The sequence below is a fragment of the Lissotriton vulgaris genome, chromosome 10 (assembly GCF_964263255.1).
Source record: "Lissotriton vulgaris chromosome 10, aLisVul1.2, whole genome shotgun sequence".
Lineage (NCBI taxonomy): Eukaryota > Metazoa > Chordata > Amphibia > Caudata > Salamandridae > Lissotriton > Lissotriton vulgaris.
The window spans coordinates 412917255-412933631 of NC_141698.1; the positions used below are offsets into that span (position 1 = coordinate 412917255).

The 16377-nt window shown below is 45.1% G+C and overlaps 1 protein-coding gene across 2 annotated transcripts in view; it reads right to left on the reverse strand.

Moving 5' to 3' along the window:
- Positions 1 to 16377, reverse strand: part of LOC147685316 (lysosomal dipeptide transporter MFSD1-like) — a 152256-nt gene that overhangs the window by 119945 nt on the left and 15934 nt on the right. The gene's annotated exons all lie outside the window — the stretch shown is intronic.

Here is a 16377-nt window from a genome sequence, read left to right on the forward strand (position 1 = left end):
CATGTGACAGAAAATCTGCACAGACAAAAAACAGAGCCCAGGCTCTAAAATACACAAAGGCTGATGTGCTCAGACAAAGTTAAGTGAGCATAGCCAGTTGCGAATGGTGGGGGAAGAAAGTAAAATGTGAATGACAATTTTGTCCAATGGATGAAGTCTTCATGATCCAAAGCACCTCCATGTATGTATGTATATATTTTTTTTTACTAAAAAAACCCACAGTTGCAAACCAAATTATGGTTCTGGCTCAAACATGCAAAACTATTACATTTCAGTGATTCTGGTTACCCCTGCACAGATCTGAAAGAAAAAAAAGAAATTGGCATGCCAGACCTTAGCTCTCTATGCCTAGTGACTGCTACATTTGGTACAGATCCATCTATAGGGTCAAACGTTATTGGCAAATCAAAAAAGGACTTTGCAATTGAGAGTGCGACTGAACCATTAAAAACACAGTGGCAATAAATATGTTTTGGAAAGTCTGGCCAAACAGCTACAGCCGTCTCAAAGTCGAGACCTAAACAGAGTGCCCTGCTATCCCTTTGTAATTCTTACTACAAAGACTTCTCGTAAAAGTATTTTCCTTTTTTTTTTTTAATGTTCTCAGGAAAGTTGCACCGATTCCAAAAAATAATCATACGACATGATACAGCAAATAATAATACAAAAAACAGCAGCAAAAAGAGAAGCAAAGAAAGAAAAAAGAAAAGGGAGAAAGAAACAGGAGAAAAGGGGCCAGGGAAAACCAATGGAGACAGCCATTCATAAGATCAAAAACAACAAATAATATAGCGTATATTTTCTTTAAGCTTGAAGACATAAGTTACCCCTATCCTTGCTGCTTCACTAGAGGCCCCCAGATATGCAACCCTTTTTTGCTGGCTCTACCTCCCTTGCACTTATATAGTGCCATCTCCAAACTAAATATATGGAAAAGTCTGGCGTACTAAGCCTGAAATGTCGGGGGATCTTCATCCTTCCACTTTGAAGCAATCAATATGGGTAGGGTTGCTGTCACCATAAAACAAAAATAGACTTGGGATATTTCTAGCTGCAAGGACTCGTCCCAACCGAATAGAATTAAAGTTGGAGTTAATAGGGCCACTCGCCCTATAGCCTCATACAAGAAAGTTTCAATCCCCTGCTTTACCGCGCCCAGTTTACAACACTCGGCAAACATGTGGGCCATATCGGCCGGGCCTTGCCCACATCTTGGGCATTTATTAGTCTCCCTTTTCCCCCATGCCCAAAGTTTAGCTGGTGTGAAGTATAATCTGAAAATGGTTTTAAAATGTTGAGCCTTGAGGATGGCAGATAAGAGAACCTTCTTAGACAGTTCTAGGGATCTACATAGATCCACGTCTTGATTTCCTAGTTTAACTGCCCACCCGCTTTCCATTTTAACTATATCGTCAACACTAGCTTCCATCATCATTGCATATATTTCCTTCACTTGGGGCTATTTATGAACTAAAATGTCTAAAAGTCAGAAACAGGACTGGCTAGTAAGTTGTGTGGTAGCTGATTTAATTGCCTCCCTAACCTGTATATATTTGAATAAGCATCGGGATCTAACCCGAATCGTTCCTGAATCTCTACAAATGGCATGATGCCATTTGAATTAACAATGTCTCTGACATAGTTAATTCCCGCCTGCTCCGACTTGCTACCAATTTTATCATACAGGAAGGCTGAGAAGATTGATGAGTGCCATAGTAACAGGTAACGTTGGATTTTCGGAATTTTTAAGAATTTACTCTTTTTCTGCCAAACACTCCAAGCTGCTCTAAGGGGTTTGAAGCAAGTTTTCTTGTAGTAACTACCCTCCAATTGTCTGAATAATAACCCTGGTGCTAAAACGCCCAGAGCCAATTCAAAGATGGAGGGTGGTGTCTCCATATCCTGAGCTGTTCTTATTGACTTTGGTCTAAATAAAATGGTCATCTGTTGAAGCATAATAGCCCAATAGTAATACAGAATATTTGGGACAGCCATCCCCCCTCGGTTTTATGGTAGGGTCCTTAGTTTCAGAGATCTCCTAACTTTCTTGTATCCCCAAATAAACTGCGAGAAGATCGCCTCACTTTAAAAAAAAAAAGAAATTCGGTGGTTCCAATGGTATACAACGTAACAAATATAATATTTTAGGGAACATTGTCATTTTTATGACGTTTGCCCTTCCAATAATAGATAAATGCAGATTATCCATTCTCTTTAAGTCAGCTCCTATTTTACTGATGAGAGGATCTGCATTAATATTCTAGATTGTCCCGACATCTGCTGCAATAGAAATCCTTAAGTAGGTGGCTACCTCCGTCCTCCTAGAGTCCTGCCAAGTAACCGACGTTGAGCAAACAATCTTAGTTTTATCCGCATTTAGCCCATACCCTGATTGCTTCTCAAACTCCTGAACCAGATTTTCAATCCTTCCTATCTCCACCTGAGGGTCAGGGGTGACAACCACGATGTCATCTGCGTAAGCTAAAACCTTAGTGCTATACCCCCTGACCACTACCGGCTTAATTATCTGATCATTTAATATTGCTCTAATAAGCGGGTCTATATATAGTGCAAAGAGGATAGGGGAGCATAGGCAGCCCTGCCTTGTACCCCTGGCGATCTTAACCTTTCCCGACTCCCGCCCCATCAGTTTTATTTTCGCATGTGATTGAACATACATGGCTCTGAGGACGGTTAAAATACGTGGTCCAAAGCCATTTGACCTTAAGTTCTGCCAAAGATAAACCCACTCCACTTGATCGAACGCTTTTTGGGCGTCCAATAATATTAATGACATCTGTTGCCCTGAGATCTCTGCAATATTAAATAATGATATTGCCCTTTGAATATGGTCGGTTGTGCCTCTACCCGGGATGAAACCGTGATGCCATGGACTTACCGGAGAGTCAATTATCTCAGATAGCCTCCGCTATAGAATTTTAGAGTAAAGCTTTTCATCAGAATTTATCAGTCCGATTGGTCTATAGGAGACTGGATCTTCCGCAACTTTCCCCTTCTTTAAGAATAGGACTATACTAGTCTCCTGCCATGATTTAGGTGGAATTCCTTTATGCTGTACTGCTAAAAAAAGATCTAGCAAGAGAGGGGCTAGTTCACAGTGCAAAACGTTATAAATCTCCATTGGTAACCCATCCGGGCCTTCACTGAAGCCATCGACGATAATGCCTCATTAACCTCCTCCCATGTAATATCTGCTTCTTGTTCTTGAATCAGAGGCGGTGTTCCGAAACCAGCGCCCGCTACTGCTGGAGCTCTAAGCCTAGACGTATAAAGGTCTTGATAACAATCTTGAAATATTTCCACTATCTCTTGAGGTTCAATAGAAATTGTACCATCCTTTTTTTTTTCAGCTTCATGATACAACTTGCGGCTGCCCTTTGTCTGATCCGAAGTGCGAGATGCTTCCCTGTCATTTCTCCATATTCATAATGTTCTTGCCGACCAGTTTGAAACCTTTCAGCTATTATTTTAATATACACCCCATTTATTTTAGCCTTAGTACTAGTTACTTTTAATTCAACTTTCAATTGCAACTGTGTCTGTTTTTGTACAATAGTTGCCATATGTTCTGTCTCGTATCTACTCAGCTCCTGCATAAGTGTACATATAACCTCTTGCTGTTTTTTCCTATGGAACCCTACAAAGCTAATTACCTCCCCCTAAGCCCTGCTTTATAAGCGTCCCATACGTTTTCCCTTGAGGTGCTATACCTTTGGCATAAAAAAAAAAACTGGGTAGTCCAGCCCCCAATATGATCAATAAAGCCATTAGTAGCTAATAGTTTCCTATCAAAGTTCCATTTTACGGTAGCTTTTATATACCCCGGAATTTCAATATCCAAAACCAAAGGGTTATGATCCGAAAGAACCTTAGGTAGCTTCCTAATCTGTGCGTTTTTTTATTAGTGAAATAGGGATAAAAAATAATCTAGCCTTACGTTTTTTCTATGTGGGCATGAGTAATAAGTATATCCTGGGTCTCCTATTTTTTTAATTGACCATATGTCTACCAACCCATGACTATCAGCTAATGCCTGTAAGGCTTGAAAGACTCGTGGCTTCCTACCTTGGTACCCGACCCTACCCACCCCGCTTGCATCAATATGAATATTAAAATCCCCACAGATAATTAATGGGGCTGGCCAAGAGGCAAGCTCAGTTTTTAATTCTACCAACAGATCTGCGTAATCTAAATTTGACCCAAAAATAGTGAAGAGTGTACAAAAGCTAGGAATTCGGGCAATTGCTCACCTACCCCATTTGTCTGATAATGTCAGTTTGATGGGTGGCAGCCGGTTAGATATGTGAATTGCGACCCCTCTAGTATTAGAGGTTTGTGATAAACAGATTGCTTGTGTATAACCTGGGATATAATTAAGACCTCTCTTCTGCCAAGGGATGTGAGTCTCCTGCTGACATATAAAATCTGAACCCAAAGTTCGCAATACTTCTCCAGTCCTATCTCTCGTCACTCGGTCATTCAGCTCCCCGATGTTAATCGTGCAATTTTGCATTTTCCTTGGTGCCTGCTTTGCTTCTTAAACCATTCCTTCAGTTTACGTGAAACCCAAATCTGATTTGTAAAACAGTATTCTACTTTCCTGAAAAAAAATTTTTCCTTGCCCCCCTCCCACTCCCCCTCCCAGATCCACCCTTCCTGTATCGTGAAGCAACAGACCCAACAGGGTCTGTGGGTGATGATTGTTGGTGTTTCCTCCCTAGGATGACATATGAAGAAAAAGAACAGATATTTCTCCCCCACTTCTCTCCCCCCCCACATTCTATTCCTGTACACCTACTAGAACCCCCCACCGTGTCACCATATTACAATCCATTAGTAAAAAAAAAAAAAAAAGGAGAAAAAGAAGAAAAGCTTGAGCAGTCTTGCGACCAGTAGATGGTGTCCTGTGAACTCTTGATTAGATACTGTCACCTGGCTTCAGTCATTTCGACACATTTCTTATCAGCCGGCACACCTCGAGAGTCATTTGCCCCCGCCGTCTAAGAACTCCTTAGCCTTGATCTCTGAGTTGAAGACTATAACACGATCATTCCATACAACTTTCAGTCGGGCCGGATTTAGTAAGAAGGCTTGTGCCCCTTTTCCTGGAACTGAGTAATTATTTGAAGTAAGCGCCATCTTTGTTCCACTGGGATGTGGCAGAAATCTGGCCTGGTGAAGAAAGAAAACCCATCAACCACCCGTTGTGCATCTGGTCTAGCCTTCTCGAACACGTTTTGCATCAATAGGAAGGTTCCGAAGTAAACCAGTATTGTCTGAGGTTTGGCATCAGGGCGAATTGGCTGAATTATATTAAATGGAACTCAGTGCGCCCTCTGAATTTCCTGGGACCACCTCCAACCTTCTAGATCTGGGAAGGATTTTTGCAGCAGCAGTACCATAAATTCTCTTGCGTCGGATCCCTCCTTTCCTTTCGGGATCCTGAGGAAATCGTAAATTGTTCCTTCTTTGACGATTCTCTTTCTCTTCGAGCTTCCATTGAATATCTACAAGTTGTGCCTCATGCGCCTCCACTTGCCCCTTTGAACCAGCTAGTTCCACCTCCAACGTAGCAGTTCTTGACTCTACTTCGGTCATCCGGTCACAGATGTTATTACAAGTTCTTCCAATTTTTCTGACAGCCCCCTGAAGTTTCCGTGCTACATTTTGTGCACATTTGCTCTCTATTCGGGCTTCCTCACGATGTGCTACAATGCACTGTAGAATTTATTCCAATGTGGGGGTGCCTGGGTTGCTTCTGCTTCCTTAATTGGTTGTTTGCTGATCCCCACCATTGATCCGAGGGAATAGTCCCACCTCAGCTCATTCGGTCTAGAGTTCTCAACTCTAGGGGCTCTGGAGCTTGTCTTTCTGGTAGCTGTAGTGTTTTGCCGGTCACTAATTCCTTTATCAGAGCCGCCACTGTCCTCCTCGCTTGATTCTATATTAGATCCCGTATCTGATCCTAGGCCTGACCAAGTGGCGTCTGAAAGTGAGTAAAAATCGTTCGCTTCTGAGCCAATGTGCTTCTCCCCTGGCAGCCTATATACCCTTGCAGACCCTAAGGGTTATTTCTCCATCCCTTTCTCAGTCCCTTTTATCCTGACTCTTGCCCTGTAGGATGTTGCCCGGTCCCACCAGATTGCTCGTTCGGGATCCTCCTGGCATCTCCCGGGGCCTCCCCCTCATTTGTGGCATCTCCCAGAACTGCAGGGTCCGCTTGGAAAGATGGATTTGCTCCCTCCTGTTGAAGCTCACTGCCCCCGGGGCCCCCTACATGAAGCGCATTAGACGCAGAAGCACTAGTTTCCCCTACAACAGGCTCAACCATGCATACCTCTATGGAATTCCCCTGGGTTTCTTCTAAAGCACCTATCTCTCCTACGACTCCCGCATTCCCCTTTAACTCTGGGGATAGTTCAGGCAGTGTCTCGTGTACTGCCCCCTGTGGTGTCCCACGAAATGTCAACATCATTCACCGCCTCCTCTGGCCCCAATGGTGGCTTACCGATGACTTTCCTTCTCGGACCACCGGTTCCAGTTCCTGGCTGCATCTCCGTCCGAGCTGCTTGAGCGCCGGGCCCCTGGAGCAAGTCAATGACAAAGACCGCGGTCCGTGGTGGCTGGGGCTGTGAACCTGCGCCCCTCCCTTTCCCGTCTGGGGGATTCTCAGCACGGGGGCTTCTGTCTGCGTCCCTGGGTTGCTACGGGAGTCGTCTCCGCCTCGGCTGTATCCCTCCGGGGTGAATTTTGCGGCACAGTCTGCTGCAAAATCGCCCCTCTTCCTCTCGTGCTAGACTTGGGCGGCATTGCAACAAAAGTCTGAACGCCACTGCACGCCAAGCCTCGAATCGCGGACCGAGATAGCTCTCTCGAATCCTATGCAGCCTGCGATCAGCACCTCCGCTATCTCCGTCAAAGGTGAGATCCAGGTACTGGTGCTTCATATTCCCCTGCTTGGGAGGCTTGCATTCTGGGGTGGCGGGAAGCGGGGGTTAAATCAAGTAGCTGAAAAATGTCAGCCCCTGCGAGAGCCACCTACGGCCGCCAAGTCGAGACCTAAACAGAGTGCACTGGCATCCCTTTGTACTTCTTACTACAAAGACTTCTCGTAACAGTGTTTTCCTGTGAAAAGTAAAACATGTGAAGGCATTTTCACTGTAAGGACAAGTTTAACACTAAACTTTTAAATGTCCTACTTTTAAATATCATGCACCCTGCCTTTATGGGCAATACATGCTACATAGAGGTGCCTTACACATCCTTAAAATGAAGATTTAGGCCTGTGGAAAAGGGGTTATTTTGACAGTTCAAATTTGAAGTTAAAAGATGCCTAGCCAGGCTTCTGGTTGCAAGTCTGCAGTCATATTTACACTGCAACTGTAGTGGATGACACAGTGGGTGCTGCAGTACACTTGTGACATTTAACTTACAGACACATTGGTACCATATACTAGGCACTTCTAGGTAATTTTAATATGGCAATCAGAAGTTTATCAATTGTACCATGTTGATAGGAGAAGCACAAGCACTTTACGACTGAATAGAGAAGGTAAACTGCTCAGAGCTCTATAGCCAGCAAAAATAAAGTTCAGCAAAAAAGCATAAAACTCGGGGTGACCCTGCATAAAAAGCAAATTTGCAACACTATGAACCTTTAATATGTTGTGGACGTCCAGGATGTCGGCAATATATTGTTCACATTTGTTAGTCACTTTTAGGTCTGGCTACATACTGCTTTAGCTGTGAGCTTAGAAAACCCTGGACATCAATGCTTTAAAAAGAAAAAAATACAACAAAGAAGGCTAGAGAGAGTGGTCTTTAGGGCAGCCCCTTTAAGTCACTGGCTTCCCTGCTTTTTTCCAAGTTAGGAATTGCTTGGATGGCTTGTCGGTCAAGCCGAAGGCATTTAAAGAACAGATACATTGTGCCATTGACTATGTACGACTCTGGTATAGACATTAAATAGTTCCAATAGGGGAGGCTCATCCGTTTGAGTGGAGGAGCTTCGCCCCACTAAGAAAAGCCCTAAGCTAGAGTTGAAAAATAACATGGTAATAAAGTTTATTTATTACCACTTTATTTATAAGCAACCCATACCGAATTAAGTGTAGGAACAGGGCGGGCCTAGTACTGATGAGTGGCAGCAGCAGGGAGCTGTGTGCATTAAAATGCCCATGTCCCTTTGGCCAGCCGTCTTGCAATGACCAGACAGACATGCACATTTTAAAGTTCTCTAACCTAGCTGTCTTAGACAGCTAGGTTAAAGAAAGCGCAGGCTTCCAGTGCTCTTAGGAGCGCTGACTGAGACCGCTCCCTACAATCCTTATGCTGCTCTCAAGCTGGTGAAAGCAGCGCTAGGATTGGTTAGGGAGTTTGCTGGTCCCGCTTTGGAGCCTGCAGTAGACAGGAGGAGGACGTTGTGCAGTAAAGTAAATTTTTTGTTTAACATCCCCCCCACCTGCTGTACATGGTAGATGCCACTGACTGTAACTACCACTATTATTTACAGGACATGCACGGCCTCCAGTCCCTGCCCCATTCACAGTAACCGGAAGCATCTCTGCTGCTGGCAAGTTGCTATTCAGTACATGGCGATGAGAGCTTAGCCAATTGGAGCTTTCTACTTATTAAACATACCGAGGGCCTAGTGGCTTCTCCGCTACTGCTCGGTGCATTTCGCCCCCTCCCCCTTTTGAGCTGCCACCATAAATAACAACCCCATGACACATTACTAATTAGTAGATTAAACAATAAATCACTGCCTACCAGGCAAACTTCAATGGTTCTCATGTAACATGGCTGCCAAGTAACCTCATTACACAGCCTCTATCTCAGATGGGAGAACGGTCATCAATAAATGACGCACACTGCTTGGATGCTTACATGTATGCAGCAGTCTTCTTTGAGACAGCAAGCTCTGCACTCTTAGATGCATGTTGCCCCAATTCCTACTATCACCCCTTCAATACATGCTTAGAAGAGAACGGTGCAGATGGGCCTATGATTCATGCAAGGGATTTATCCCTTGCCAAAACATCAATTTTTCCGATTCCCATTGTGCCAACAATAGGGAGTTAGAGCGCAAAGATTAAGGTAACCATTGGGTTTCACTACACCAACAAATGTTTATCTTAAGACGTGATCTGTTGCCACTGAAGTGCTTGAGGAGCGGTAGGGGCAGAGGTGGCAACAGATCAGTTACTGCTATACCCTAGTTAGTACCTAATTATATCTTCGTCCTAAAGAACCACTGGTATATGTACTGTCTCTCACAGGCCCCAAGCAGCGTTTAAAAGCTATCAATCTTTGATTCAGTGGGAGAATCGCAAAGGTTGACCAACGAGCACACCAGGGTTTGAACCAAGACGCCCGAAGACTGTAACATTCTATAACCACATAACAGAAGCACTATATATTCACATGCCATTGGTTTAGTATGCGAGGTGGCTCCCGCTTATACGGCTTGACTACCTTGTATGACTTTGGGCAACCCATGACTGAGAAACGTCCATCTTTGGCCCCTGCCATGCAAACCTCTTGTGCATCAACACACTCTGCCACTCAATGCACTCATGCATCAATTCAACCACACATTGATTCATTCTAGCATTCACTCATTTACAATACTTACATAAAAGCTCACCAATCAAGGAGAATGAACAGTTTCTGCTATAAGCAGACATGTTGGATTTGCCAGTGCTTGCTTAATATATAAATCTTTAAATGATGTGTACGCTCAAAATGAAGGACTAATACATATTTAATGTGTGTGTTACTTCCTACTCTGTGGACATTTGCCTTTGTACTTGCCATCTTTCTGTCTTTTCCATCAATCACTTCCCTACTTAGATTTCCCTTTCAGTCTAACTCTAAATAAACCACTTTGTTCCCTTACTCATCAGCTGGCTCTCCTCCTTGGGTACATCTTGGTCGGTCTTTCTTTTCTTCTTGACCCTTTTTCCATCTCTTTGTCTCGCTATCTGCAGGGATAAACATTTTGCACGTCTACTTAACAAGTAGATAACAAGCACTGGCAAAGTACATAGTTGTCGTATAACTGAAGGTGTCTCTTCATTGGACGGGCTCAATTACCTAGCTATGCGCTCAATCACTCAGCATGCAAGCACCCTCTCGCTCATCCTTAGACTAATGTATTCATTCATCTACTGATTCGCCCATTCTAGCAACCAACCACCCTTCACCCACAAGCTCAGTGCTTGTAGAAGGATACAGTTTTTACTGTTGGGCCCATTCTCAGAAATCTTTATCTGGGATTCCAAAAGATAAGAACGAGGACAGCAAACAATTCTGGAGTATGCGTGAACTTATCATTTGACAAAGTGAAGACAACCAGGACTGTGATTATTACCACAAGGGAGTAGTAAAAACTATATTACTGTTGACTACATCAATAGTACTTAAAAATAGCACAAAGTGACTTGATGGTACCGAGATCACCCTAGTTCCACAAGACGCCCCTACTTTTCACTCCAGCTCGGCCAGCACCTCCGACACAAACATATGGTCTATATAATAAGGACTGGTGAGAGCTGCTTAATGCGCATGTGATTAAGGCCAAAGCGGTGGGTGTCCTTCCACATGTACTCCAACATTTCCATGCGAAGGAGCCATCTTTAAAAGCAAATTAATTTTCATAACCTGTATGGCCCATCTGCGCTGGGATCCCTAACTTTAGACTTTTTGAGTCACAAAGATGAGTATAAACTTGAGCCTTTTTGGATGAGATTGTCTCCAGCCAAGCAAGGAAACTCTACGTCCAATTCAGGCATGGCACACTACCCGTTAGGGTTTTCTCGCATAAATGGTCGGATAATAAGTCACTAGAATGTCCAGCGTGTGGAGCAAAGGAGAAGTCTGTGCCCCATGTTTTCTTTTTTTGTCCATCTTACAAGAATATTAGACATCGATAGCTTATTCAATTATGTAGAAATTTGGCGCTCAAGCAATACCATCAGGCACTCAGGATCTTAAAACGTGATACTTCTCAACCAGTTGTACTTTTTGTTTCTTGTTATTTATATGCCATGTGGAGAAGGCGCTGGTTATTTATTAAGAGCAGGTCCTGATGTCAATATTTTGCCTAGGCTTGTCTGTTGTGCAATATCTCCGTCCTGATCATGTAATAATTTTAACTTGTATATATCCTTTTTATATTATTTACCTTCTTTTTAGTCCTTATGAAATGTAATCTGTGTATTTTTTCTAATGAATGGAGTTATTTATACCGGCCAAGATGCTTTTTTATTGAGTGTTTCATGTATTTTGCATCTTGTAAGGTCCTTGACCGAAATAAAGATTATTTGACTGACTGTATGGCATATGCTTTTAATTTAACGAGACCAGGCTCTTTTTTCACACCCTGGGAAACCTTCAAGATGAAAATTTGTAACTATATGTCTTTGACCCCCTTACTAAACTAACAAAGCCGCGCTCAAAAAAACAAAAAACTATTTGTCTCAGAATGTCTGAAGAAAGGCAACATATTTACGGGTGGAAATTTGGGGGTTGCTGAATACAACACCTGAAGCAGTGCTGAGAGGACCAAAAGGCACATAAGCTGAGAGTTCTCGCATTACACATCCGCTGCCATGGAAACTGCGCTGCAGAGTGTGTGCGTTGCGTGGAGCATAGGGGTGTGAAATGCATATTGCCTTAGTCCAGAAAATATAATTTAGGGTCAAGGACAAGAAGTTTTTACGTTCATTTTGCCCACTGGACACATCTCCGTTTGTGGCGGTGAACAGATTCGAATCCTGGAACTACAGCTTTGAACCTACTATCTGCAAAAAGGAGGCAATATCAGAACCTAGATGGAATCCAAACATATATAATATGCGCCTTGGCATAATCAGAGAGGCTACTATCACGGATCTAATATAGTGAGAATGCTGCCATCATATGGCACAAAGAGGAACAAGTAAATGTTTTATAACAGAACATTTTTCAAAAGCATGCCTCTCTTGGACTACTGGATTCTTCAAAAAGAGAGCGAGGCCCTGGAAATTGGAGAGCTGCTTCTCTTTCTTGTATTTTTTATGTGGACTCTTCTGCCTGGCAATACTTGACCCTTATTAGTCGGTAGCACTCCTCAGTGCCTGTCGAGTAAACCTGTCAATGGGAAGGAAGGATGTTTAACCTGGTGTCTGTGTATGTACCCCCTGCACTCCATGCGCAAGCTCATACAGCTTTTACGACATTTCTCCTTGTGCTACCTGCTGTGACACTCATGATAGGGGGCGACTTTAATGACATCATTGATGGAACCCTAGATAGATCCCCTCCCAGGACGGAACTGCGGGGTAAGCGACGACTTCTTGGTTTAGTGGAGGCCCTGGGCCTCACAGATGGATGGAGGTTCAGGCACCCAATAGAGACGAACTTCACTTTCTACTCCCCAGTACACGCCTGTCAAACGTGCATTGACTATTTCATGTTATCTGCAGACGCACTAAAAGGACTGGAGGAGGTCACAGTACGACCGAGAGGTATCTCAGACCATTCTCCAATCCTTTTAACATGCTCCCTTCGCCAGGTGGGTAGAAGACGAATGTTCCCGCTGCACGCCGGGTTCCTTCAGGTAGCCCCTGTCATGGTGGCCCTCACACGCACCACTAAGCAGTACTTCCTGGAAAATCAAGGTTCGGTGGACTCCCCAGTACGCTCTGGGAAGCCTACAAGACGGTCCTGCGCGGGCAGATGATGGCCTCGATCACAGGGCATAAGAGAGAATAGAGGGCGACTTTGGATACCCTCGAGATGGAATTATCTACGGCTGTTGCGTACCAGGAGACCCACCGTATCCGGGAGCTACACGTACGGTTCGCCTTAAGCAGGTCGAGGTCCTAGCCTTACAGAGAGAGATGGTTCATGCCACGATCCAATCCACCCGACATAGGGTATACGAACTGGGAGATAAGGCCGGGAAGATGCTGGCCTGGCTGGACAAGAAGGATAGGGCGTCCAGAGTCATTGGCCAGTTGATGTCCCCCGCCGGCTCCATGGTCTCCGACCCTGCTGGTATAGTTAATATGCTACCGGATCACTACGAAAGAGTATATGCCCCCCAGGCGTCTTACACAGTCTCGGAGGCCTACAAGTATATTAAAGATCTTATGATACCAAGGCTCTCCTCAGAAGCGGCGCTTCTTTTAGAGGAGAATATTACGATTGAAGAGGTACAGGCTGCTACCTACGCACTTGCATCTGGCAAGGCGCTAGGTCCGAATGGGCTTCCAGTTGAACTCCATAAGAGAACGATGCAAACTACGGCCCCCTTATTTCTCCGTATGTTATCAGATAGCCTTGAGCGCGGGGAGCTATCGAGGGATCAGCGGCTAGCAACAATAGTTGCAATCCATAAGCCGGGTAAACCGGTTGCGGACTGCGCTTCCTATCGTCCGATATTCCTCATTAATGCTGAGCCCAAAATACTAGCTAAACTACTTGCCTTAAGGCTGACTCCCCACCTTGCAACCCTGATTAGCCCGGACCAATCTGGTTTCATACCTCATCGAAGCACGGCTCTTAATCTCCATCGGCTTCATGCAGTCATGGCACGCTCGGCACTTATAGAAGAACCGGCAGTCATCCTCTCACTGGACGCAAAGATGGCGTTCGACACAGTCGAATGGCCATACCGGTTTGCGGTGCTCCAACATATGGGCTTTGGCCCTAAATTCTGTGCCTGGATACGCTTATTATACACCAAACCATAGGCACATGTTGCTGTCAATGGTCACATCTCGCAAGACTTCCCTCTGGGCCGTGGCACAAGGCAGGGATGCCCCCTGTCCCCACTGCTTTTTGCATTGCTTTTGGAGCCTCTCGCGATATGGAGCAGGTGGGAGCCTTCCATTAAAGGACTCCATTGGGCTGCCGGGTGGGAGGACCGCATAAGCCTCTATTCGGATGATATACCATTATACCTCCCCTCCCCCAAGAAATCCATTCTCGAGCTATTGAATGTCTGTGAAAAATTTGGTAGGGTGTCCGGTTATAAGATCAACTGGACTAAGTCCCTCCTCCATGTTCTGTCTGGCGCACCTCCCATGCTCCCTCAGAGCTGTCCCCTACGTGTCGCGACGGCGCCATTCAAATATCTAGGTGTCTTTATTACCTCAGATCCCGACGACTTTTATGATTTGAACCTTCGACCATTACTTGACAGGTTTAGGCGCGATGTTAAGGTGTGGCAGTCTCTTCCCCTCACACTCCTGGGAAAGGCGGCACTGTACAAGATGATGGCGCTGCCGCGCTTTTTGTACTTGCTGAAAACTCCCCATTTCTGGTCCCACCGGCTTACTGCTGCGGCGGTGTCTCACCTGCTTTGGGGGGCGCGGCCGCCCCGAATCGCCCAGGATAAACTGACCAGAGGTTGGTATGATGGGGGGGGGGGGGATAGCGCTCCCGAACATCGAGCTCTACTACTGGGCGGCTCACCTTAAACAGATCAATTTCTGGTTACATGCCCCACAGACTGAGCCGGCGTACTTTGCTGATAGGCACTCTCTTGAAGGTAGGGGTCTACTCCGTAATCTTTACTCCCGCCGCCCTCCGTTGGACCTAGTGGGTCCGACCCACCACACAGTACAGTTATGGTACAAGGCCAATAGACGCCTTAAGTGCAGGGACGTTATCACACAAATGACACCACTGTGGGACTCCTGGCAACTAGGCTTCCTTCGAAACAGTAAGGAGTTCCAGGCTTGGGATTCCATTGGTATATCGGTGATAGGGGACTTAAGGACGAAGGGTGACATAGTTGACTTCGGTTACCTGCAAGCGCAATATGACATGTCCCAGACGGAGAGATTTAGGTATCTGCAGATCACACATGCGCTGCACTCGGTTATACCGCGGGGCACTGTCCTACAGGAGTCGTCCCGCTAGAGGACAGACTTCTGACGGACCACATGCCGGATAAGGCCACTTCCTTTACTTAAAAGAAGAAACTCATTAATAATCTCCCGGATGTGATGTCAAAGTTGAAAATGAACTGGACTGAAGAGGTGGGCCCCTTTGATGACTCCGAATGGCAGGAGGCCCTTGCCTCACCCCGTGAAACCGCCATCCCCTCCAGGTTGAAACTGGTCCAGTTAAAGATACTACACCGCGCTTACTACACCAGGACGACTTTGCATAAAATAGGTAGAACCACGGACAAGTACTGCCTTCGTGGCTGTGGGGAGGAGGGAACATTCTTCCACACCATTTGGGACTGTAGGCACATGACAGCGTACTGGACAGCAGTGATGCGGACTATTTCACAAACGGTCAGTGTCTCTCTGCTGCCGGAGCCTCGCCGTTGTTTACTAAACGTGTGGGAGCCTAACGATTTGAACCATCGTCAGTCGGACTGGGTAACATTGGGCATGATGATAGCGAAGCGCAACATTGCTTTGTTGTGGGGATCAACAGTCTCCCCGACCCTTAACAAATGGTGTAAAGATATTGATGAGGCGATGGTAGCGGAGAGGGCTGTTTTCATCCATCGTGGCTGGCCAAGTAAATGGGAGGGAATATGGGGGGCCTGGAACAGGTTCAGAGGTTGTATTTGTGATCCACCACGAGCCACTGGGGAGGGTGAGGACTTAGACTGATTGCCTGTAGAACCCTCGCCTAAATGTAGTCATGATGTGATATACTGTATTCCCAATTATGTTTTCTTCCCGCAAAGCCTTGGATTAATTATGACTAATAGGTAACCGGTGATTTATATGTTTATGATGTATCATGATGGAAATAATTTTAATGAAGCTGTCCTAACTGTTTTGTTAAGATGAAAATAATTTTTTTTTTTTTTTAAAAAGACCATTTCGTCGCCAACTAATCCACAACGCCCTCCCCCCCTCCCCCCCTCCCCCCATTTACCGGCGGATCTGAAAGACTATGACAAGGACAATAGCCTGAAGGGGGCATTCTGTTGTGGGCTTATCCAAATCCGATGGACTTTCTAGCACAGCAATCTCTGAACGACGATGACCCAAGTCCCCCTCTCGGTGCATGCATTGTGTAAGTATTACTATTTTTCTTAAATTACAACACGCTTTCCGAGTGCTAGCGCCGCGGTGCCAGACCTAAAAATAAAAGATGAAATGTTGACTTTTTTGTCGCTTATTCATTTCCCTCAAAACTGACTACGGAATTGCTGACTAGTGCAATAGAGATAGATATTGACTCTTCCGACTGGCCTCTTTGTTTCTTTGGAAGTTTCACAACAGTGTGTGTTGATCAAGTTTCAGGGTTGGTTACATAGATAACCATCAGCATAGAAGTGCTCCAAACACGAAATAAACAAGAACCGACCCATTGTTCACCAGTGAAGATTTAACC